Source organism: Pseudophryne corroboree, chromosome 5, assembly GCF_028390025.1.
Source record: "Pseudophryne corroboree isolate aPseCor3 chromosome 5, aPseCor3.hap2, whole genome shotgun sequence".
Lineage (NCBI taxonomy): Eukaryota > Metazoa > Chordata > Amphibia > Anura > Myobatrachidae > Pseudophryne > Pseudophryne corroboree.
The window spans coordinates 768,431,959-768,457,197 of NC_086448.1; the positions used below are offsets into that span (position 1 = coordinate 768,431,959).

The 25,239-nt window shown below is 49.2% G+C and overlaps 1 pseudogene; it reads left to right on the forward strand.

Moving 5' to 3' along the window:
• The first annotated feature begins 23,120 nt into the window (after positions 1-23,120).
• Positions 23,121-23,238, forward strand: LOC134929741 (5S ribosomal RNA; annotated as a pseudogene).
• The last annotated feature ends 2,001 nt before the right edge of the window (positions 23,239-25,239 follow it).

The following is a 25,239-nucleotide window of genomic DNA, read 5'->3' on the forward strand; positions in this document are numbered from 1 at the left end:
AATTTTTTAAAAAACGACAGGGGCGTGCAAGAGATGCTGTCGGTGGCCAGAAGAATTGCGGGACACTTTCGGCGTACAGGCACCACGTACAGAAAACTGGAGCACCACCAAAAACTACTGAACCTGCCCTGCCATCATCTGAAGCAAGAAGTGGTAACGAGGTGGAATTCAACCCTCTATATGCTTCAGAGGTTGGAGGAGCAGCAAAAGGCCATTCAAGCCTATACAATTGAGCACGATATAGTAGGTGGAATGCACCTGTCTCAAGTGCAGTGGAGAATGATTTCAACGTTGTGCAAGGTTCTGATGCCCTTTGAACTTGCCACACGTGAAGTCAGTTCAGACACTGCCAGCCTGAGTCAGGTCATTCCCCTCATCAGGCTTTTGCAGAAGAAGCTGGAGGCATTGAAGGAGGAGCTAACACGGAGCGATTCCGCTAGGCATGTGGGACTTGTGGATGCAGCCCTTAATTCGCTTAACAAGGATTCACGGGTGGTCAATCTGTTGAAATCAGAGCACTACATTTTGGCCACCGTGCTCGATCCTAGATTTAAAGCCTACCTTGGATCTCTCTTTCCGGCAGACACAGGTCTGCTGGGGTTGAAAGACCTGCTGGTGACAAAATTGTCAAGTCAAGCGGAACGCGACCTGTCAACATCTCCTCCTTCACATTCTCCCGCAACTGGGGGTGCGAGGAAAAGGCTCAGAATTCCGAGCCCACCCGCTGGCGGTGATGCAGGGCAGTCTGGAGCGACTGCTGATGCTGACATCTGGTCCGGACTGAAGGACCTGACAACGATTACGGACATGTCGTCTACTGTCACTGCATATGATTCTCTCAACATTGATAGAATGGTGGAGGATTATATGAGTGACCGCATCCAAGTAGGCACGTCACACAGTCCGTACTTATACTGGCAGGAAAAAGAGGCAATTTGGAGGCCCTTGCACAAACTGGCTTTATTCTACCTAAGTTGCCCTCCCACAAGTGTGTACTCCGAAAGAGTGTTTAGTGCCGCCGCTCACCTTGTCAGCAATCGGCGTACGAGGTTACATCCAGAAAATGTGGAGAAGATGATGTTCATTAAAATGAATTATAATCAATTCCTCCGCGGAGACATTGACCAGCAGCAATTGCCTCCACAAAGTACACAGGGAGCTGAGATGGTGGATTCCAGTGGGGACGAATTGATAATCTGTGAGGAGGGGGATGTACACGGTGATATATCGGAGGGTGAAGATGAGGTGGACATCTTGCCTCTGTAGAGCCAGTTTGTGCAAGGAGAGATTAATTGCTTCTTTTTTGGGGGGGGTCCAAACCAACCCGTCATATCAGTCACAGTCGTGTGGCAGACCCTGTCACTGAAATGATGGGTTGGTTAAAGTGTGCATGTCCTGTTTTGTTTATACAACATAAGGGTGGGTGGGAGGGCCCAAGGATAATTCCATCTTGCACCTCTTTTTTCTTTTCTTTTTCTTTGCATCATGTGCTGATTGGGGTGGGTTTTTTGGAAGGGACACCCTGCGTGACACTGCAGTGCCACTCCTAGATGGGCCCGGTGTTTGTGTCGGCCACTAGGGTCGCTAATCTTACTCACACAGCTACCTCATTGCGCCTCTTTTTTTCTTTGCGTCATGTGCTGTTTGGGGAGGGTTTTTTGGAAGGGACATCCTGCGTGACACTGCAGTGCCACTCCTAGATGTGCCCGGTGTTTGTGTCGGCCACTAGGGTCGCTAATCTTACTCACACAGTCAGCTACCTCATTGCGCCTCTTTTTTTCTTTGCGTCATGTGCTGTTTGTGGAGGGTTTTTTGGAAGGGCCATCCTGCGTGACACTGCAGTGCCACTTCTAGATGGGCCCGGTGTTTGTGTCGGCCACTAGGGTCGCTAATCTTACTCACACAGCTACCTCATTGCGCCTCTTTTTTTCTTTGCGTCATGTGCTGTTTGGGGAGGGTTTTTTGGAAGGGACATCCTGCGTGACACTGCAGTGCCACTCCTAGATGGGCCCGGTGTTTGTGTCGGCCACTAGGGTCGCTTATCTTACTCACACAGCGACCTCGGTGCAAATTTTAGGACTAAAAATAATATTGTGAGGTGTGAGGTATTCAGAATAGACTGAAAATGAGTGTAAATTATGGTTTTTGAGGTTAATAATACTTTGGGATCAAAATGACCCCCAAATTCTATGATTTAAGCTGTTTTTTAGTGTTTTTTGAAAAAAACACCCGAATCCAAAACACACCCGAATCCGACAAAAAAAAATCGGTGAGGTTTTGCCAAAACGCGTTCGAACCCAAAACACGGCCGCGGAACCGAACCCAAAACCAAAACACAAAACCCGAAAAATTTCAGGCGCTCATCTCTATTATATACACCCATGTATATATATATATCATATGTGTGTGTGTGTGTTTATATGTATGTATATACATGTGTATATAATGTATGCACATGGATATATATGTACTATAATTAAAATAAAGTAAACTTTTATTAAGCACTTCTAAGTACCACCAGGAAGACAGCATGCATAATAATAGTCATGCAGAAAAAAAAACTAAAAAAAAATTATTATTTTTTGTTATTTTTTTTTGTTTTATAGTGAGGGGGGGTTTCTGGGTACTCGGAAAACCCCCCTGCGTGCGCCACTGCCGAGGAGAGCGCCACTCGGCCGCGCTCCTGCTGGGACCCGGCGGGAGTAGCGCCGGGCTCAGACCTGTGAGCGCGGCGGGGAGCAGTGCCAAAGCCAGCAGCTGTAGCCAGGAGAAGTACCCGGTGAAGGCTGCTCGCTTCACAGGAACTGGCGGCAGGGGCTGTAGGCAGACGAGGCCGCACGGGCTCGGATACCAGAGCCGCTTGGCGACCGCTGCTCGGGTAACAGCCTGGGAGCCAGCAGCTGCCTGGCCCCCAATAGTATAAGCATCCATAAAGCGGGCGGGGGGGAAGAGAGGCGCTGGGGCCGAGACATCATGAGAGGGAGAGGAACAGGGAAAGAATAGAGATGATATATATATAGTGAAGAATAGGAGATGAAACAGAAGGTAGTAAGAAATGCAAAAGAAAATCAAAGATTAGGAAAACAGCACAGGGAAAGAATTATCAGTGACTATGAGAGCCCAAAATGGAGTACTTCTCTGTCCAGAAGGAGAGAGAATTGACTGCATAGGAAAGGAAAGAGTTAAACATCTTGGGAGGGGTGGACCTAGCTGTTAGGAAAGTACAGCCTTTTAGGGGGAGGGTTTGATATATATAGGGAACATGAGGCCATCTTAGTTCTCTTGGTGGATTTGCTTTGGGGTGAGTGCTGCTTTGCAGAATCCCCCCATTTTCTTTTTCGGATTTATACATTTCAGTGTTTTGTCAGCTAGTCATGGGCAAAGTGATTCACTGAGCTGAGCTGAGACACATGACTCAGTTCAGTGAAGGCCCTCATTCCGAGTTGATCGGTCGCAAGGCGATTTTAGCAGAGTTACACACGCTAAGCCGCCGCCTACTGGGAGTGAATCTTAGCTTCTTAAAATTGCGACCGATGTATTCGCAATATTGCGATTACTAACTACTTAGCAGTTTCAGAGTAGCTCCAGACTTACTCTGCCTGTGCGATCATTTCAGTGCTTGTCGTTCCTGGTTGACGTCACAAACACACCCAGCGTTCGCCCAGGCACTCCCACCGTTTCCCCGGCCACTCCTGCGTTTTTTCCGGAAACGGTAGCGTTTTCAGCCACACGCCCCTGAAACGCCGTGTTTCCGCCCAGTAACACCCATTTCCTGTCAATCACATTACGATCGCCGGAGCGAAGAAAAAGCCGTGAGTAAAAATACTTTCATCATAGTAAAGTTACTTGGCGCAGTCGCAGTGCGAACATTGCGCATGCGTACTAAGCGGATTTTCACTGCGATGCGATGAAAAATACCGAGCGAACAACTCGGAATGAGGGCCTCAGTTCAGTGAAGTGTCTGGAGTCAGTGTCTGGGCACATGAGTCATGACTCATCTGTAGTGGAATGTGTTGCAGAGACTGCACATGAATCAGTGAGTTGCCAGTGCTGGAGGATCAGTGCTGGACTCATGGAGTTATTCAGCTGCAGTGATTGTACAGTGTATCTGGGGGAGGCAGCTGCTTATGCCCTGATTGTTAATAATATATTAACATAGATTTACTGTTATGTTGATATATTATTAATAACCACTTATTGCATACTAGTTATAGAATATGACATTACTTTTGGCTGAGGAGAGAAAGCTTAACAGCCATGAAACACATCATTCATTCTGTAACTAAACCAAATAAAAACATTTTTTTTTATTTTGCATACTTTGCTAATTGGATGATTTTAGGTGGGCTTGGATTTATTATATTATCCACTATCTAGGCTCCAGGGAGTTTGCCACCCACAATCACACTGAGCAGGATCAGTGAGCACTGAGCCGAGAGCCCTGTACCACAGGGGCTCCACCTCCTGCTGCATGAATCAGATTCATTCACTGAGTCACTGAGTCTACACAGTGTACAACTGTCTCAACTCACTGGCAGACTCAGGATGAATCATGATTCATGACATGACTCAGGCACAGCAGCAGAGCACTCACTGACTGGTGAGTCGTGACTGCTCCCTCCCCCCTCCCACTGGGTGTCACCTGGTATAGCCTCTGGCCAATCACAGCTAAAGACAGCAGAACACACTGACTGAAGGACACAGGACACAGTTTCCTCCCTCTGTCTGAGAGAAGCTGCTGCTGCTGCTGTCTCGACTCATGAAACAGTGAGTGACTCGAATCATTCACACTTCCTGATGATTCGAGTCACTGTGTTGAGACAGAGAGTCAGTAGCCATCTCTATTGTCAGCTCCCTGCATTTAGGTCACACATCAGTGCTCTGGCTGCCACTCGCCCACGACGGTCCGCCGGGACCCCAGCCCGTTACCGCTCATCTGGCGGTGGGGGCTGGTTCCGGGGGCGAGCTGGCTGGCCCTGGGGACGGCGTCCCGTCCCCTAGGGCCTCCTCGAGGGATCTGGCGGAAGCCGGGCCGGCTGTGACTGGCGGGAGCGGCCGACGAGGAGGATCAGAGAGGGAGTCAGGCCGCCCGGAGGTGGGCGGGCAGCAGCCCTTGCCTCCGGGCATGGCCGGGGAAGCCCCAGTGCCGGGTGCCCGCGGGAGCGCGCCGCGCCGGGCGCTCATCCAGGGACCGGAGACTGAGTTCGATGCCCAGCTCTTCCCCCTTGCCGGGGCCGGCTAATGGTTCCAGGCGGGGGGAGGGCACTGGGCGGGGGACGGTGGCCAGCCGAGCGAGGCCTGTCGCAGGGCCTCGCACGGCGTCATCCCCAAACGCTTCGGCTGAGAGAGCACGGACCGGAAGCGGTGGGACGCGCCCACGCGCGGCTCCGGCGGCGCCGCTCGCGCACGTGTGCGCGCAGCGGCGCCGCTTTCCTCCTTGTCTCCTCAGCCCTCTCCCCCGCAGCCGGAACACGGTGTGGAGCGGGGAGGGAGGGGGAGAGGCAGTGATCAACCAGGTTAAGCTAATGGGGCTCTTAATGCAGGAGCCCAGACAAGAGGCCTTGTGGTGACAGAGAGCAGTGGGGCGCGCGCCCGAGGTGCGCGCGCGCCCACGCTCGCCTCTGGCGCCGCTAGCCGCGCACGTGTGTGCGCAGCAGCGCCGCCGGCCCTGCTGTCTCCCCTGCTATCTCCCAGGCAGCCGGAGTCCGGCGGGAGCCGGGGGGAGAGGGGAGACAGGGCAATTATGATCACTGGCAGGGCAGTGCGATACCAAGGAGAAGGGGTGCGGCAGCAAGAGGTCACGGGGTGCGCGAGCCCGTGTCCACTGCAAGCGGAGCGGTGCGCGTGCGCTCTGCTGCGCCGCGGGGTTCCCGGTCTTTTCAGATCACTCCCCCGGGGCCGGAATCTAGCGGCCTGCGGGGGAGGAGGGGGGACAGGGAATGGGTTAGTGGCCGCGGGGCTGCTGCACGCGCCGCTGGAGCTCGCGGCGGTCCCACCCCCCCCCCCTCTGCGGCATCGGATAGTTCCGATACACGGGAAGAGGGGACAAATTCGGAGGCGAGGGCAGTGCGGGCGCCGACAGCGGTGCCTCCGCTTTCCCGCAAGGGCAGCGTGCGTCGGATGCCCAGCACACGCATGTCGGGCGGCGAGCGCGTGGTCGCACGCGGGCCCCGGCGAAGGACCCAGGACCGCGTTTTGGGGCAGTCACGACCCCTCCGGAGCGCTGGCTCGGCCCTGGCCACAGCGGTGAAGGTGTTAGGGCCGCTAGCCGCGGCTGCCTCCCCTAGAACGGCTGTTCGTTCCGGCGGGCTGCGGGCTATGGCGGCGCAGCGGGTGGCACGCGCCTGCCGTGAGCTCGGGACGGTCGCCGCAGAATTACAACAGGGTCCAGGGCAGGACGCGGGGGAGCTCACGGCCGCAACGCCCCCAGCACGGAGGCCGCGGCATGTGCCGCGAGTGCTGGAGGGGTCCTCCGCTTCTTCCTCTTTTTCAAGGGAGCTCGGGGATGAGGCGATGGCAGATTTCGAGGAGGAAGGCAACGATTTGGACGCGCCGGAAGATTCCATGTCGGGGCAGTCGGCGGCATCAGGTAAGGTGGTGCAGTCGGTATTCGGGTTTCTCCACGAGCTCTAGTTCGCATAGTTCTTCCTCTTCCTCCTCTTCATCTTCAATGTCGTCACAGGCGTCCGAAGTCAGTAGCACAACTAGGGCAAAGAAGCGGGCAACTAAATTCGCCAAGAGGGCAGCGGGCCAGCGGAACAGGCGCAAGCGGCTTAGCGAGGAAGCGCGTAGGGCCAAGAAGCTCGCAATTTGCCCGGTGTCGTGCGATTCGTCTATACTGCTGTACTGCGGGGGCTGCGAGATAGCTGCCGCAAGAAGATTTGGAGGGGGGACTTCGTGGACGTGTTCGTATTGACGAAGGTCGCGAAGAAAGAGTATAAGGTGGCGGCGCAAAGAAGGGCATCGGGGCTGAGGCATTCCGTACCTTCGATAATTGCCTGGCCGGGTTCTGGGTCTTCGCGGCATCTTACCTGGAGGACAGGCCGGCAGAGCACACGAATATAATTAGGTACCTGCATCTCGTACATGACATGCAGCGCACGTCTTCGGGATCGGAGTGGCGCAGGTACGATCAGGAATTCAGGGAACAACAGGAAGGTTTGCAGGTCATGGACTTCGGGTTCAAGGACGTTGAGGTTGGGCTCAAGGTCACCCGGGCTTCGCTACAGGCGGAGGAGCCCCGGAAGCCGGGGGCGGACGGGCACCATGCAGGGTCGTCCTCCCAGGGGTTCGGTGCGGACGGCGGATTGGCCAAGTCAGGTAGGTCGGCAGTCCGCGCAGGGGGGCGTGCCACCACAAAAGGAAAATGTTTTGCGTTTAACAACGCGGCGTGTTCCTTCGGGGGATGACTTGGTCATCTCTCCAGTGGGGGTGGTTCCTAAGAAGGCTCCAGGCGCCTTCCGGCTCATTTGAGTTCGCTTTTAGGTGTGTACTGCCGGAAGCTGTGAAGGGCGACTGCGGGGTGTGCCAGAACGCACCATTTCGTGCGTTTGTCCTCAGAGATTAAGAGGGAGTTGGCAATATGGGCCTCGTTCCTCGAGGACTTCAACGGGGTGTGTATATGGCAGGCCCCAATGGCGGACAGCGCTAGGTTGCAGCTGTTCACCGACGCAGCGGGCACCTCTGGATTCGGTTGCCATCTGGAGGGATCTTGGTGCGCGGCCTCGTGGCCGGCAGAATGGCATCGCGGGGGTTTCACGAAGGACCTTTTGCTTCTGGAGTTTTTCCCATTATGGTGGCGTTGGAGGTCTGGGGCGATCGGCTGGCTAATCGCAGCATTTTGTTTAGATGCGATTATCTGGGCGTGGTGCATGCGATTAATAACCAGAGGGCAAAGTCGTTGGTGGTTATGCGGGTGCTAGGGCAATTGCTTTTGACATGCTTGCGTAGGAACCTGTGGTTCCGCGCGCAACATGTGCCCGGTTTGGAGAATGGGATTGTCGACGCTTTGTCGCGAGGACAGTGGGAGAGGTGTTGGTTGTTGGCACCTGAGGCCAACGAGCAAGGTTTTCATTGTCCCGGTTAGGTTTGGCAGGTGATCGGGCCGGACTGGAGGGTATAGCGTTGTGGTCAGTCGCGCCAGCCACGCTCAAGGCTTACGGACATGCTTGGAATGAGTGGGAGGAGTTTGTCCAAGGTCGTCAGCAACAAGGTAAGAGCAGGCATCGGCTGATGCTTTCTTTTATTTGGCAGCTGTATGTTTCGGGTAGGTCCCGAGCAGTGGTATCCCGGTACTTGGCTGGGGTCTGGTTTTCTGCAAGCTGCGGGGCGTCCCCGATGTGACAAAAAGCGATGTTCTGCGGAAGGCAATGAAAGGGTGGACGCGAGTGGCGCCGACGCCACCGGATAGGAGGCGGCCCATCGATGCGGCTTTGTTGCCGGCCGTCATCGCGGCGGTGGGGCGAGTTGCGTCGTCCAGGTTTGAGACACTTTTGTGCAGTTTGGCGTTCTCATTGGCTTACCACGGGGCCTTTAGGGTTTCGGAGTTGGTAGCGCCTTCCAAGAGAGCAGAGTCGCGCATGCTGGTCGGAGACGTAGTAGTGTGTGAGAGGTCCTTGCTGTGCAGATTAAGGCGCTCTAAGACGGACCAAGTGGGGAGAGGTCGCCGGGTCACTATGGTTCCAGCGCAAGAGGAGAGCGTTTGCCCAGTAGGTCTGGCGATGCAATATGTGGCGGTGCGACCCGTTAGGGAGGGGTCATGGCTATTGCATTATGACGGGCTGCCAGTGACGAAATACCAGTTCCGTTGGATGCTGAGTCGTTGTTTAGCGAGCTTGGGCCTCCCACCCGCTGCGTTCGGTACCCATTCCTTTTGAATAGGCGCGGCGACGTCGGCTGCTGCGGCGGGTTTCTCCAGATCTGAAATCCAGGCGGTGGGGCGAGGGAAGTCGTCAAGTTACAGACGATATATTCGCCCCGTTGCATGAGAGGTCGGATTGCGCTTAGTGCTTTGTTTTATTTGCAATGTATTATGTTGTTCCAGTTCTGTGAGTTATGGTGTTGTGCGTCTGTTGGTGTTTTCCCCTTTTGTTATCCTACTCAGGGATTAGCTACTCGCCGTTGCTGGCATGAGTCGGCAGCGGGGGTCTGGAGTTATTTTGCGATTTTTTGCCTGACTTGACGGACTGAATTCTAATCTACAATTCGGCTAATCTGGTCTAATCAGAGTCCCTCAGCAGGTCTTTACGCTTTCACCTCCAGCTGAGTTATTACATGTGTATCCCATTTTATACCCCCCCCTCCCTGTTTTATTTCGTTTGTTTTATTTGATCTTTCCCCTTTGTGTCTTTAATTGCGCTTTAAATTGGCAACGAAGCATGGTGCAGTTCGGCTAGGCCGTGACTGCTGCAATAGCGAGATCTAAAGTTTTTGCTTTTTGGCAGATCCTTCAGTGTAAACAATTAATAAGCCTCTTAGTAATCAATTTTACCCCTCTTTTCCCCTTCAGGATGGTTTGACGACAATTTGGCCATTTGGGTGGTTGGCCACTCTTACATTTACTGGGCGGCCAGGTTTGTGGCCTCGGAGGGGGCTCAGGCATTGCTTGGAGCACAGGGTGTCAGATGGCTTGGCTGGCGAGGAATGATGTGGGGTGAGCTGAGGAGTAGGTTAGTGAGTCAGGCCAGCAAGCATGGAGTCCCTAGGGTCTTGGTTGTCCATCTAGGTGGCAACGACCTGGGGAAGAGGACATCCTTGGATCTGCGGTGGGCCATGATACATGATCTGGCAAGTGTGGCCGCAACATGGACCAATTGTGTGTTGGTTTTTTCAATGATGGTACCAAGATTGTGTTGGAGGGGTGTGGCGGATGGGCGCCAGATTGACGAGGCCCAGAAAAAGGTGAACGGGGCGGTGGCAAAGTGGGTGCTGTCCCACGGAGGGAGGGTGGTTCGCCACTCGAGGATTCGGTTCAGAGACAGCCACCTTTTCCGGCATGATGGAGTACATCTATCCAATGAGGGGATGATGTTTTTTCTGGAGGATCTAGGTTTCGCTTTGCAGGAGTTAGGGTAGGTTTATGGTGGCGGTGCGAAAGACTTTGGGGATGAGTCTTTCGCTGTTGGCGGAAAAGAACGGCAGTTTTGTATTGTAGGGAAAACTGTAGTGTTTTACAGTTTGTTGTGGTTTAGGTGCACTCACCTCCATCGACTTATGGCCGCTTGACCACCCGTCCGGGAAGGCAGCGGCAGGGCACCCAGGAGCGGTGGGTAGTCACTGTGGGGGTTGAGTTGTCACCTATTACCGGTTTATGATAAGTTTTAGTAAATTTATAGGATTAGTTATTTAAGGTTAATTTAGGTTAATTGAGCCGTTCTTTTGGGCCGCCACCATATGCCGGCTGGAGCGGCATATTAAATTAATTTCTTTATTACAGGTTTGCTAATGGATAGGGACAAATAAATAGCTAGCAATTTTCTGCCAAAATTCAAGTCTCCGTGTCGTTATTTCTGGTTCTAGGTTATGAATGCTTTACTTTCAAAGAAAGGGGTCCACCAAATATCACTAGGATGTTTAGGAGAGAGAATTGACTGCATAGGAAAGGAAAGAGTTAAACATCTTGGGAGGGGTGGACCTAGCTGTTAGGAAAGTACAGCCTTTTAGGGGGAGGGTTTGATATATATAGGGAAGGTGAGGCCATCTTAGTTCTCTTGGTGGATTTGCTTTCCCACCCTCCCGCCCTGGTACTAAGAGATTCTGGCACGTGGTGCTTTGGCGTTAAGTTGTTGGCTGGTTTATCGTTGGCTATTTATTGGCGGAAAAGAACGGCAGTTTTGTATTGTAGGGAAAACTGTAGTGTTTTACAGTTTGTTGTGGTTTAGGTGCACTCACCTCCATCGACTTATGGCCGCTTGACCACCCGTCCGGGAAGGCAGCGGCAGGGCACCCAGGAGCGGTGGGTAGTCACTGTGGGGGTTGAGTTGTCACCTATTACCGGTTTATGATAAGTTTTAGTAAATTTATAGGATTAGTTATTTAAGGTTAATTTAGGTTAATTGAGCCGTTCTTTTGGGCCGCCACCATATGCCGGCTGGAGCGGCATATTAAATTAATTTCTTTATTACAGGTTTGCTAATGGATAGGGACAAATAAATAGCTAGCAATTTTCTGCCAAAATTCAAGTCTCCGTGTCGTTATTTCTGGTTCTAGGTTATGAATGCTTTACTTTCAAAGAAAGGGGTCCACCAAATATCACTAGGATGTTTAAAACAGGAACCAAGAGGCAGATAATCTGCCTCAGCCTAGTTTCAAACAAAACTCTCCTCCCCACTTGACCACCATTGGCTGACCCCTAATCATGCCATAACAAACAAAAACAATCATAACATCCTTAAAGTGGCAACCCTCCAAACCCCTTGTGGTTTAATATGACCTCAGTGCTTACATATATATATTCAGCCTTCGGTCGGACGTCTCACTGAAAAGTCCAGCAATCTCCCTCATTGTACCTTATCCCCATTATGTAGCTGTTACATTCTTGGGGGGAACAATAAATCAGAGATATATCCATTCAAATGGGCTCATCAGTGCCATTTCCCTGTATTGGTTATAAGGAACAATGGCCCTCATTCCGAGTTGATCGCTAGCTGCTTTCGGTCACAGCGCGGCGATTAGTTGATAAAGCGGCATTTTTACGCATGCATACGGGCCGCAGTACGCACGCGCAAAGTACTTTTACACAAAACTATGCAGTTTTACACAAGGGCGAGCAACGCTTTTCTGTCGCTCTGTTGATCGGTGAGTGATTGACAGGAAGTGGGTGTTTCTGGGAGGTAACTGGGCGTTTTCAGGGAGTGTGCTAAAAAAACGCAGGCGTGACAGGTAAAAATGCAGGCGTGCCTGGGGAAACGGGGGAGTGGCTGGCCGAACGCAGGGCGTGTTTGTGATGTCAAAGCAGGAACTAAACTGACTGAAGTGATCGCAAGGTAGGAGTAGGTTTTGAGCTGCTCAGAAACTGCATGAAAATTTTTACGAGCAGTTCTGCTAACCTTTCATACGCACTTCTGCTAAGCTAAGATACACTCCCAGAGGGCGGCGGCCTAGCTGCTAAAAGCAGCTAGCGAGCTATCAACTCGGAATGAGGGCCAATGATCCCTATGGCTACATGCATTTTAAATAAGGTTTTTTATGGCCACTTGCAGTATATGTGTATACAGTATACTAACTTTGGGGCTCATTTACGTTTGGCTGTAAGCAATTTTCATGGCACGCCCCTCAGATGTAGCAGTACACGTCCGCGCTGATAGGTGTTACTTTCACAATCTCCCTGAAATGTTTTTTCAAAAGTAGGCAAGTATGCGTAGCCGCCATTTGGCAGCACACACCTTCTCCCTGTCCCGCCGCTGCCGTCCCTGAGTCCCGACACCACGGTCCCTGAGTCCCGTTGTGTCTGGAAGGGACTGGGAGCTGTGGCGCAGCCGCTATGTTACAGCAGTCATCCCCCCATTTCGACCCTAAGTCCCAATGGTGCTGCCGGCTGTCTCCTGCTGCCTCTGTAAAGGGCCGCGGGGCGTCGCCGCAGCTGCCATCTCCCAGAATGCGAGAAGAGTGTGTGCATCCTCTGTGTGCTGGATCGTGGTCGCCCCCCCCAGGTGAGACAGAGACAGACACACACTCTCTCTCATGAAAAAAATTGGGGAATGCCTGCCTAAACACATAAACAAACAGACACACACTCCCTCTCGCATGCAGGCCCTGCTTTTTGTCCCTTTTTGTCGATTGATGTACGCCACGGCCGTGGCTTTGTCCGACTGAACCTGGATCGTCCGATCCTGGAGTAGAGGGGAAGCCTGAATCAGACCATTGTAAATGGCCCGAAGTTCCAGGATGTTGATCGGAAGGAGGGCCTCTTAGGCAGACCACCTGCCCTGGAACTGCACCTCCGGGTGACAGCTCCCCATCCTGTCAGACTCGCATCTGTCGTGAGGAGGATCCAATCCTGAATCCCAAAGCGTCGACCTTCCAGCAGGTTGAAAGATTGTAGCCACCACAGGAGTGAAATCCTGGCCTGGGGTGACAGCTAAATCATCCAGTGCAGCTGAAGATGGGAACCGGACCACTTGGTCAGGATGTCCAATTGGAACGGTCTGGCATGAAACCTTCCGAACTGAATCGCCTCGTACAAGGCCACAATCTTTCCCAACAATTTTATGCAAAGATGAATGGAGACTCGAGCAGGTCAGAGCACCATGCAAACCATTTCTTTGAGAGTACTCACTTTGTCCTCTGGGAGGAACACTTTCTGTGCTACAGTATCCAGTAGCATCCCCAGAAACAGGAGCCGCTGAGACGGTTCCAGATGGGACTTCTGCAGGTTGAGGATCCACCCGTGGTGAGACAGAAGTTGGATAGTGCAATCTATATGGAGCAATAGAAGCTCCCTGGAACTCACTTTTATCAGGAGATCGTCCAGGTATGGAATTACGTTGACCCCCTGGACCCTGAGCTGAAACATAATTTCCGCCATCAACTTCGTAAACACCCATGGAGCTGTAGACAGGCCGAAGGGTAACGCCTGAAACTGGTAGTGATCGTTCAGTAGGGCGAACCGCAGATAGGCCTGATTGGGATATGGAGGTAAGAGTCCTTGATATCCAGGGACACTAGGAATTCCTGTTGTACCAGGCCTGCGATCACCAATCTCAAAGATTCCATCTTGAATTTAAAAACCTTCAGGTAAGGATTCAAAGACTTTAGATTCAGAATGGGTCTCCCAGACCCATCTAGTTTTGGTACTATGAACAGACTGGAGTAGTAACCTTGTCCTCGTTGTAGGGGTACTGGAACAATGACTTGGGACTGGACCAACTTGTTGATGGCCAGTAGCAGTGTACCTCGCATATTTTCCAAAGCTTGATTCGAAAAATCATTGGGGAGGAGCACCGTCGAACTCCAGCTTGTAACCCTGAGAGATAAGGTCCCTTACCCAAGCATCTTAGCATGAACTGTCCAAGATGTGGCTGTAGTAACGTAACCGAGCTCCCACTACAAAATCCCCTCGGGGTGGATGGGCACCGTCATGCTGAAGTCTTTATGGAAGCAAAACTGCTGCACTGATCCTGAGATACGGCAATGGCTGGTTTCTTAGGCTTACCTCTGGTGCCTCTAGCTGCGTTGGAGGCCCCCCTGGCCCTAGATCGAAATCTAGAGGACCAAAAGGACTGAGTAGATGGTCCCGGGTAGGTACGTCTAGCAGGCGGAGCTCCTGAAGGGAGAAACGTGGATTTCCCAGCAGTAGCCTTGGAGATCCATGCATCCAATTCACCTCCAAAGAGCCACTCACTTGTAGAGGGAAGAGATTCTACATTACGTTTGGAGTCAGCGTCAGCAATCCACTGACTCAATCATATGGCTCTACACGCAGACACAGCCATAGTAGAGGTCCCAGCATTAATATTGCCAATCTCTTTAAGGGAGTCACAGAGGACTCTTGCCGTGTCCTGAATGTGTTTTAGAAAAGTTATAGTAGTAACTAAGGTCATATCACCCGAAAGACCTTCCTGAATTTGAGAAGCCCAGGAATGAATTGCATGTGTCATCCAGCAGCCAGCAATGACCTGTCTTTGAGCTACGCCTGCAGCAGTATAGATAGATTTTAGAGTGGCCTCAAGTTTCCTATGTGCTGGGTCCTTTACCATAAAGGAGCCCGGAGCAGGAAGTACCACCTTCTTAGAAAGGCGAGAGACTGAGACATCCACTGCTGGAGATTCTTCCCAGAATTTTCTGCCTTCAGGGGCAAAGGGGAATGTATGCAGAAATCGTTTGGACCCCTTATATTTTTTTATCTGGATTTTTCCAGGCTATTTTAAATAAGTGATCCAATTCCTTGGAATCAGAAAATGTGTCAGTTTGTCTTGTGGGAGGAAAAATGACTGCTGAGTATTAGCATCCTCCAGGGGGAGTTTTAACACATCCCGAATAGCCAATATGAGGGGTTCAATACCTTGGGTAGGGGTGGAATCCCCACTTATGGGGTCCACATCATCCCCATCATCCTGTATCTCACCATCAGTATCTGATAGGAATGCAGGTAGAGCACATTTTTGTGCACCTGTAGCAGACAGGGGGGGATGTTTAGCAGTTAGACTTGCCACTGCTTGTTGCAGTTCCAGAGTTTTATTTGCATTTGCAGTCAGCTGAGATGACATATCAGACATCATAGTTTTGATAGCCCCCAACCAGGAGGGCTCTGGACTCTCCCCCACATTGTAATCAGCATTCTGAGAGGACTGACTACACTGCTCACATGATATTGAGCCAGATGATCGAGGGGAGAATCTAGCATTACAAACATTGAATAACTTCTGTTTTACCATATTGAATAAGAAAAACAGGTACAATACACATACAACACAGCCTGAGATACAATACAAGCCTGCATGTGAGAAGAGACACAGGAGAGAGAACACAAGCACACCCAACGCTGCACAGCCCCAGTCAGGTTGTCAGCGTTTTATATATGTAAACAACAGTGAGACTGTATTCTGAAACCCGGTACCAGTGATCCAGGACTGTTATGGAGGAGCTGTTGAGGCTGCTGCTGCTATGCAGAGGATGGTGTCAAAAAGCCGCTGAGCCCGCTCTCATGTAGCTCTACCCCCGCCATGGCGCCGGAGCTACTGTTTTATATTTAAACTGGCCATGTCTCCCTATGTTTGTAGTCTCACAAATGCTTGGTACAATGTATTTTAGCCAGTCTCACACAGGGGCTACAGCGGGTCCCCCCCAGGAGGGACCCGTACGCCTTACCCGCGCTTCAGCCACACGGTGAACTGGGGGACCCCCCCTAATGGGGTCCCCGGTGAGTACTCACCACCGATGATCACCTTTAGGCAGCGTTCGGGGTGTGCAACGTGCTGCGGCTGCGACAGCCAAGGCGCCATGCCCCGCTGAACAAACAGCCCCTCAGGACAGTGGTCCTGCAGCGGGGAAGCGGCTCTGCACCTCAAGAGGCCAGTGACCGTCTACCCCCTAACTCCCACGGTGCAGGTATGCTGTTGCCCAAACAGCATACCGAAAGAAATAAAACTTTAAAAGAAATTGAAGAAAAACTCTGGAGCTTGCAGAGTGTGCATAAACTTCTGAGGGCACTTTTTTCTAAACTAACCTGTAGGAGGAGGCATAGAGGCGAGGAGCCAGCACACTGTCGAAGTCAAAAATATTACATAGAGAGAACATACAGACTCCACACATTATGAGTCGCTATGCTTGCAAATATGCGCAGCGAGCACAGCAATATATGGTAACATATGCATTTACACAGACATGCCACAAAGACAGATTCAACACATATTTCATACAGCACATAATTATAACATATCAAGCGCCAGACATCATAATGTTTTAATATTATATAATGGAGTAACGTCATGTATGTAGATTATTGGAACGAAGCAAGATGGGCATGTCGTGTTTGGTATTAAAGCAACCAGATTAATGTGTATATCAATTTGATGCCTGTTATTAAGTTGTAGCTCATTGCAACAAGTAGATATGATTAAATGTATGAAAGCTAAAGTCACTCTTATTAGAACAATGGATTTCCTGGAAGACAGCATGATTGTAGCCTGGAGCCAGTGGCTATCTCCTGTGATTACACCATCAAGGCTGGACCTTGCTTGCATATGAACTGACCAATGACTCACCATGAATGAGAAAGTTCCCTGACTTAGACTAGTTACAAGAGATCTGTATATACCCCCAAGAGACTCAGTGTATTGTTGATCAGACACACAGAAGTCTCTGTTTTCCCCTGGGTCCTGAACAAGATGGGTTTCTGCCGACACTCTGCTCCTTTGAGCATGGAGGGGGAGCGTAGTGAGCATTGAGGAAGATGGTAATTGTATCGCTGGCCTGTAACTGTAGGATTCCTGCTTCTTGTGTAAATTGTAACCATGTAACTATATATATATATATATATATATATATATATACTGTACATTGTGATATATTGAATACATATCCTTTTACTAACAAATAATACATCAATGAGCTTTGGAACTCAGATAATGTGTGGGTGTATTGTTTTCTCTTATGGGATGCAGTGTTTTGCGATGTATAGCGCACATTCATAGCACATGGTAATAAGATGCGCAGGCGTACACAGTATATATTAGAGCGGGCATTTTAAATATTTGTTAGAAAGCAATTTGGCATTTACAACACCCAGATTTAAAGTGCACTGGCTCCTTTGGACCCATCTATACCCCATCGTACTAATCTGTCCCCAATATCCCTTATGGATGCTAGAGAAAAGGGGGGAAAGCCTGCCTAATGTGTAAAGAAACGTGGACTCTGCTGATGTAATGTGTAAAAAAAAGGGGGACTCTGCCTGCTCAATGTGTAAAAAGGGGGACTCTTCATGTAATGTGTAAAAGAAGGGACTCTACTGCCATAATATGTAAAAAAAAAAAAAAAAAAAAAAAAGGGGGACTCTGCCTGCCTAATGTGTAAAATGGGGGACTCTGCTTGCCTAATGTGTAATAAAAAAAGGACTCTGCTGATGTAATGTGTAAAAATACTGTAGGTGGACTCTGCTGCCTAATGTGTAAAATGGGGGATTCTGCCTGCCTAATGTGTAAAAAAGGGGGACTCTGCTGATGTAATGTGTAAAATTACTGTAGGTGGACTCCGCTGCCTAAAGTGTAAAAAGGGGACTCTGCTACTGTAATGTGTAAAAAAGGGGACTCTGCTACTGTAATGTGTAAAAATGGAGACTCTGCTGCCGTAATGTGTAAAAAGGGACTGTACTGTACCTGCCGTACTATGTAAAAAGGTGCTCTGCCTAACATAATGTTTAATAGGAAGCTCTGTGACCACGCCCCTTCCCCATGAAGCCACGACCCTATATTTTTGGCACACGTATTGACCCTATTTTGTATATGGGAGGGGGGGGGGGGGGGCGGGGGGCGATGCTGTTTCTTGCACACAGCCCTAAAATGTCTAGTTACGGCACTGACTTTGTGGGCCGGGATCAGTACGAAATCGCGCTGGACGGGATCCCGGCGGCCGAAATACCGACACCGGAATCCCGACCAGCACAATCCCGACAGGGGTGGCGAGCGGAACGCAGCCCCTTGCGGGCTCGCTGCACTCACCGCGCTCACAGCGCTGCGGGCACGGTGCCTCGCTACGCTTGGCACACTGATTTATTCTCCCTCTATGGGTGTCGTGGACACCCACGGAGGGAGAATATGTCGGGATTGTGCCGGTCGGGATTCCGATGTCGGTATTTCGACCGCCGGGATTCCGTCCGGCGGGTTCTTGACCGCATCCCTGTGGGCCCCATAGCAACATTATGAAGGGGCCCCCGTCCCAAAGCTTCTAGTGAGACACTTTTCTGCAGCAGTTGTTAATGTGGGTGGTATTCAGTATGCCGGCTGTTGGGATCCCGGCGTTCAGTGAACCGGGGCCGGAATCTCGATACCCGGCATACCGACAGCTATCCTCCCTCTTGGGGGTCCACGACCCCCCTGGAGGGAGAATAAATAGCGTGGCATGCGTAGCACGCCACTGTGCCCGCAGCGTGGCGAGCGCAGCAAGCCCGCAAGGGACTCATTTGAGCTCGCCCAGCTGTCGGTATGCCAACGGATGGGATCCTGGCGCCGGTATGCTGACCGCAGGGATCCCGGCCGCCGGCATACCATACTACACCCGTTAATTTTATGCCCTATAATGTTGTCCTAGTTCATTTTCTGAACCATAGAAGAACCTTATTTAATGTTATGCCCCATAGTAGCATACCTTCCAACTTTACGTTTGGAGGAAGAGGGACCTTGGCGCGACGAGGCAACATCCCGCTGGGAAAAGGGGGCGTGACCTCAGGAAATGTGCGTGGCTTCACGGGAGTGCCGCAATTGCGAGGCACGCCCCCCCATTTTCATCATCACCCTCTTGGAGGTGCTGACATGCCCCCTCTCCCTTTGGTACCTGTAAATAGATGCTGTACGCATGCACACAGTGTCTATTCACCGCTGTTAAGCAGAGCAGTGTGTGATAGAGCCTCCCAACTGCCCCCCCACGTGCGGGTCACTACGGCCCGTGGGTGGGACAGTCCCAAAAAATGGGACTGTCCCGTGAAAATCAGGACAGTTGGGAGGTATGTAGTAGTGCCCTAGTTTCTTTTATGAATTGCAGTAGTGCTTAAGTTCACCCTATGTCACATTTCAGAGCTGCCCCAATTCACATTATTATATATAGTGCTCCCTGTTCATATTGTGCCTCATTACAGTGCCCCAGTTCATATTATATAACATTAAAATGCCCTCCAGTTCATTTTATACCACACTACAATGAGCAGGTCCAGGGGCATACCTAGATGCATTGCAGGCCCCAAGGAAAAAGTTTGAAAGGACCCCTACGTACCACCCAATGGCGAAAAATTTATATATCACATGTAACTTTGACAGGGAAGGTGGGCCCCTCTCAGCTCTGGGCCCCATAGCAGCTGCACTGCCTGCACCTATGGTAGCTACAGCCTTGTATATAACACATGTAACTGTGACAGGGAAGGTGGCCCCTCTCAGCTCTGGGCCCCATAGCAGCTGTACTCTCTGCACCTATGATAGCTACACCCCTGTGTTTAACACATGTAACTGTGACAGGGAATGTGGCACCTCTCAGCTCTGGGCCCCATAGCAGCTGCACTCCCTGCACCTATGGTAGCTACAGCCCTGTATATAACACATGTAACTGTGACAGGGAAGGTGGCCCCTCTCAGCTCTGGGCCCCATAGCAGCTGCACTGCCTACACCTATGGTAGCTACACCCTTGACTATAATAGGAAATTCCTTGTGACAGAGTCATCTGTGTGTATGGTGTTACAACAGAACAGAAGTACTTATTTACTTTTTTTCTATCTTGTTCTCAGAACTGGATAACAAAATTGTGGCTAAAAGCTTCTACAGCTGTTTTGTAGCATGCAACATTAAGTGGCATATTTATCACATTCCGCATAACAGATGCAGATGGGTTGTGATAAATTCGCCAAAAATACATTGTGATAATTGAATACATCGCAATGATTTGTCAATTATCACATGCAGGGACAGAGTTTGTGAGAAAGCTCTGTCCCTGTGAATCAGCTTACTGCAATTCTCAGGGAATTTTGCATGAAAATATTCTGAGATTGTTACCGCACATGCTCCACTGCCGCCTGGTAAACCCCACGATACACCCCCCCCCCCCCCCCCCCACACACACACACACACCCCTCCGCTTACACTTACCAGCAGCCAACACCGGTGATCTGGGAGGGCAGCCAGTCACCTGCTCCTGTGCTCTGTGTGAGATGCCGACTTCACAGCACCACTTTACTGCAGTGGGGGTCTCAGCAGGAGCACAGCAATCAGATGAGCAGCTGCCCTCATTGGATCACTGGTCCCTGGGTACAGGTAGATGTTAGTTATTTTTTTTACACAGTGATTAGCCTGTGTATCCATCAGACACACATGGCTGATCACAGGGGCCCATTCCGAGCACAGCCTTCACTGCCAGCAGGCAAAAAAGGCTGTGCAGGGGTACTACAACCAGAGGGAAGCCTGGATAATACTATCTCAAGATAGCGTTAATATCATAGGGCTCCCCCTGGTATTTTTTTCCTTTTTTTTGTTTTGTTTGTAAATTCGCCAGATTACATTTTCCATTACATGTATGGGAAATGTGATCTGGTTGCTTAAAAATGTTTACATTTACCATAAGCACTTGGAGGAGAATTTTGCAAATACTCCTCCAATTGCCCTTTAGTACATTCAGGTGATACTAAAATATTGTGAAAAGGGTGTGAAAACACCCTTTTTTCACATTATTTTAGTAAAAATCAATTTTGAGAGATATGCCCGTTAGTCATGCAAAATGCACAATTTACAACCATACCACTTTCAGCAGGATAGTCCTGATTTTAGAGGATCAACCCTCAGTCCTGTGACTGGGAGCTTTGTCCCAGATTGTTGGTAGGTGGTTGGGAGGTATTCCAATTCTGCATCTGGTAGAGGCTAGCACCTCCACCATCAGCAGTAGAGAAATTGTTGTGTTTCATGTAAGAGCCTGGTCACGACACCCATGATGAAGTCACACCCCAAATGAGACTGCAGCCACACACTGCATCGTGTTTGCAGTCTCGCAATGTTGGGAGGCATGAAATTGGGACAAAGTACCCATTACCCCCAGTCTGACCACATAAGCATACTTTCCAAGGAAACTCCTCCCATTTTCATGTACTTCACCTCTATAGATGACCGCAAATCGAGTGCCTCGCCATAATTGGGGGGGGGGGGTAATTGCTGCATTTTATTGCAACAATAAAAGATGGTCAGTGATTACAGTACTAGTATTTCTCATCATACACATACCTCCCAACATTCTCAGCAATTCCGATAAAAGTCCTAGCAGTCGCCACAGCGGAATAGCACCCAGACTTGGGATTGTTCCACTTAAATAAGGATGGTTGGGAGGTCTTTATCAATTTTCAAGAAATCCAAAACCAATCCATATCCAAACCTAAACATTTGAAGGTGGTTTTGCCAAAACTGAAAATCAAAGACAGAACACCAGGGTGGCGCACGGGCGCACATCTCTAATTTTATACAGTTCGCTGATTATTTACAAATTATTACGAAGCTCCACAAATAATAAGTGCTGATATAATTAAAATTCATAACCTAGTTTCCCATTTCTATGACATGAAACCAGAAGTGAACAAGTAATGCAGATAGTGTACTCTCAGACAAGCATAAACCAGGTCTACTAGAGGTCAATAGGGGCATTAACGAAACAGCTAATGAGTATAAGAATAGTTACTATTAATGATGAATGACATGACACATGACTTATAATTACGTTACCTTGGTTTAAGAGGTTATGACCATTTTCGAGTGAAAGAACATGTCATGAAAATAAATTACCATTAGTAAGTTAGAGGAGAAGAGGGTCCCATCTGGTACTGGAAATTATTATAAATCTGTTTTTAAAAGTTTGACCTGTTCTGGCAAGCCAACCTCTAGCGTGCTGAAGGGCGAGCATCACTGTGAGCCGTGATTTATGATCATTAGTATCCAGATACCTGGTTAGATGCATGGACATGTCATAAATGCAATTACGCTGGCTTTTTGTAATGAATCAGATGTTCTCTATGACCATTTTGAGTGTTGGGAGTAGCGATAAGACTATAGGGGAGACTTATCAAAGCTTGGAGAGAGACAAAGTGGAGAGAAAAAAAGTAACAACCAATCAGCTGCTGTCATTTTATTAAACTCGGCCTGTAACGTGACACTTAGGAGCTGATTGGTTAGTACTGTATCTCTCTCCATTTTATTTCCCTCCAAGCTTTGATAAATCTCCCCCTGTCTGTGTACAATGATCACTTTCCCACCCATCGACATCTGCAAGCTTCTGTACAAACTAGCACGGTAATCGGTCTACAAATCCATGACACTCCTGCGAGACTATTCTGCCCCCTGCTTCATGATGGTAACCACCCAGGTACTGACCAGAAATGCATATTAGAGAGAGATTTGTGGCCCTCATTCAGCATGGATTGCAATTGCAAAGCTGCTCGGTCGAGATGTTCATCTGCGACGGTAGGCTGAGTAAGTCTGAGCTCACACAGTCCTTGCAAGATATCTCTGCATATTGATTATATGTACTCACAGACTTATAGTATTAATGACATTGTTATTCATTTTTTGGCTCAATTATTGATACTTGCTTGTATCTGGCATTAGAAACATCTTTGTTACTTTCTAGCCTAGGATACTTTGTTATCTTTATCACAGGTGTTTGCCCAATCTCCGTTACATGCTATTAATTGTTATCAATAGTCATTGCTTTGAAATGCTTATTGGAAACTAATTTTCAAATTCTCCAGTTGTCTATAAGGGCCTCTTTTTGCAAGTCTTTTGCTCCCCATTTCTTCCCATTCTAATTTATCTATTTTCGTGGACTCTCACCATTGATTCAGGGTTCATCCCTGTCTAACATTGGCAGCAGATCCATCTTTTTCTTTACACTATAAATTTCGTGAACTCTCATCAGTGATTCCTGAGTTTCCGTTATCGTTCGTTTCCTTCTACTATCATACCACACTGGAAACGCCCAAGCCGTCTGATCTTGGAAGCTAATCAGTGTTGGGCTGGGTCAGTACTTTAGTGGGCGACCATTGAGGAAGACCCAGTGTAGTAGAACTCACATTGGTCCGTTTTGCTCAGAGTCTAATACTGACAGCAGATTCACCTTGCTATCTTATTTCTTATTGTCCCTTATTCTATGAATACTACAGTCTTCAGTCTCTAGAACACCTCAATGTTTCAACTGTCCTAATTTGGATTATTGCGGGGCCTACACATATTGGCAGTTCATCTGTCTTCAAAATGATCTAATTCTTAAGGCACTCTTATTGTATTTTGGCAGTCGGAATTTATTATGCAAATATCAGCATTTAATTGTTCTTAATTAATTAATTATTTAGTTTATTTCATTTTTTTTTTCTCATCAAGTACCAGCATTTATTTGCCAACTACTTTGTTACATTATCTGAATGTTACTTTATTGACCACTGACTGATTTTTATTCTATAATACTAATAAAAGTTATATTTTATACTTATATTTATTAGAGATGAGCGCCTGAAATTTTTCGGGTTTTGTGTTTTGGTTTTGGGTTCGGTTCCGCGGCCGTGTTTTGGGTTCGAACGCGTTTTGGCAAAACCTCACCGAATTTTTTTTGTCGGATTCGGGTGTGTTTTGGATTCGGGTGTTTTTTTCAAAAAACACTAAAAAAAGGCTTAAATCATAGAATTTGGGGGTCATTTTGATCCCAAAGTATTATTAACCTCAAAAACCATAATTTACACTCATTTTCAGTAGAGATGAGCGCCTGAAATTTTTCGGGTTTTGTGTTTTGGTTTTGGGTTCGGTTCCGCGGCCGTGTTTTGGGTTCGAATGCGTTTTGGCAAAACCTCACCGAATTTTTTTTGTCGGATTCGGGTGTGTTTTGGATTCGGGTGTTTTTTTCAAAAAACACTAAAAAACAGCTTAAATCATAGAATTTGGGGGTCATTTTGATCCCAAAGTATTATTAACCTCAAAAACCATAATTTACACTCATTTTCAGTCTATTCTGAATACCTCACACCTCACAATATTATTTTTAGTCCTAAAATTTGCACCGAGGTCGCTGTGTGAGTAAGATAAGCGACCCTAGTGGCCGACACAAACACCGGGCCCATCTAGGAGTGGCACTGCAGTGTCACGCAGGATGTCCCTTCCAAAAAACCCTCCCCAAACAGCACATGACGCAAAGAAAAAAAGAGGCGCAATGAGGTAGCTGTGTGAGTAAGATTAGCGACCCTAGTGGCCGACACAAACACCGGGCCCATCTAGGAGTGGCACTGCAGTGTCACGCAGGATGGCCCTTCCAAAAAACCCTCCCCAAACAGCACATGACGCAAAGAAAAAAAGAGGCGCAATGAGGTAGCTGACTGTGTGAGTAAGATTAGCGACCCTAGTGGCCGACACAAACACCGGGCACATCTAGGAGTGGCACTGCAGTGTCACGCAGGATGTCCCTTCCAAAAAACCCTCCCCAAACAGCACATGACGCAAAGAAAAAAAGAGGCGCAATGAGGTAGCTGTGTGAGTAAGATTAGCGACCCTAGTGGCCGACACAAACACCGGGCCCATCTAGGAGTGGCACTGCAGTGTCACGCAGGGTGTCCCTTCCAAAAAACCCACCCCAATCAGCACATGATGCAAAGAAAAAGAAAAGAAAAAAGAGGTGCAAGATGGAATTATCCTTGGGCCCTCCCACCCACCCTTATGTTGTATAAACAAAACAGGACATGCACACTTTAACCAACCCATCATTTCAGTGACAGGGTCTGCCACACGACTGTGACTGATATGACGGGTTGGTTTGGACCCCCCCCAAAAAAGAAGCAATTAATCTCTCCTTGCACAAACTGGCTCTACAGAGGCAAGATGTCCACCTCATCTTCACCCTCCGATATATCACCGTGTACATCCCCCTCCTCACAGATTATCAATTCGTCCCCACTGGAATCCACCATCTCAGCTCCCTGTGTACTTTGTGGAGGCAATTGCTGCTGGTCAATGTCTCCGCGGAGGAATTGATTATAATTCATTTTAATGAACATCATCTTCTCCACATTTTCTGGATGTAACCTCG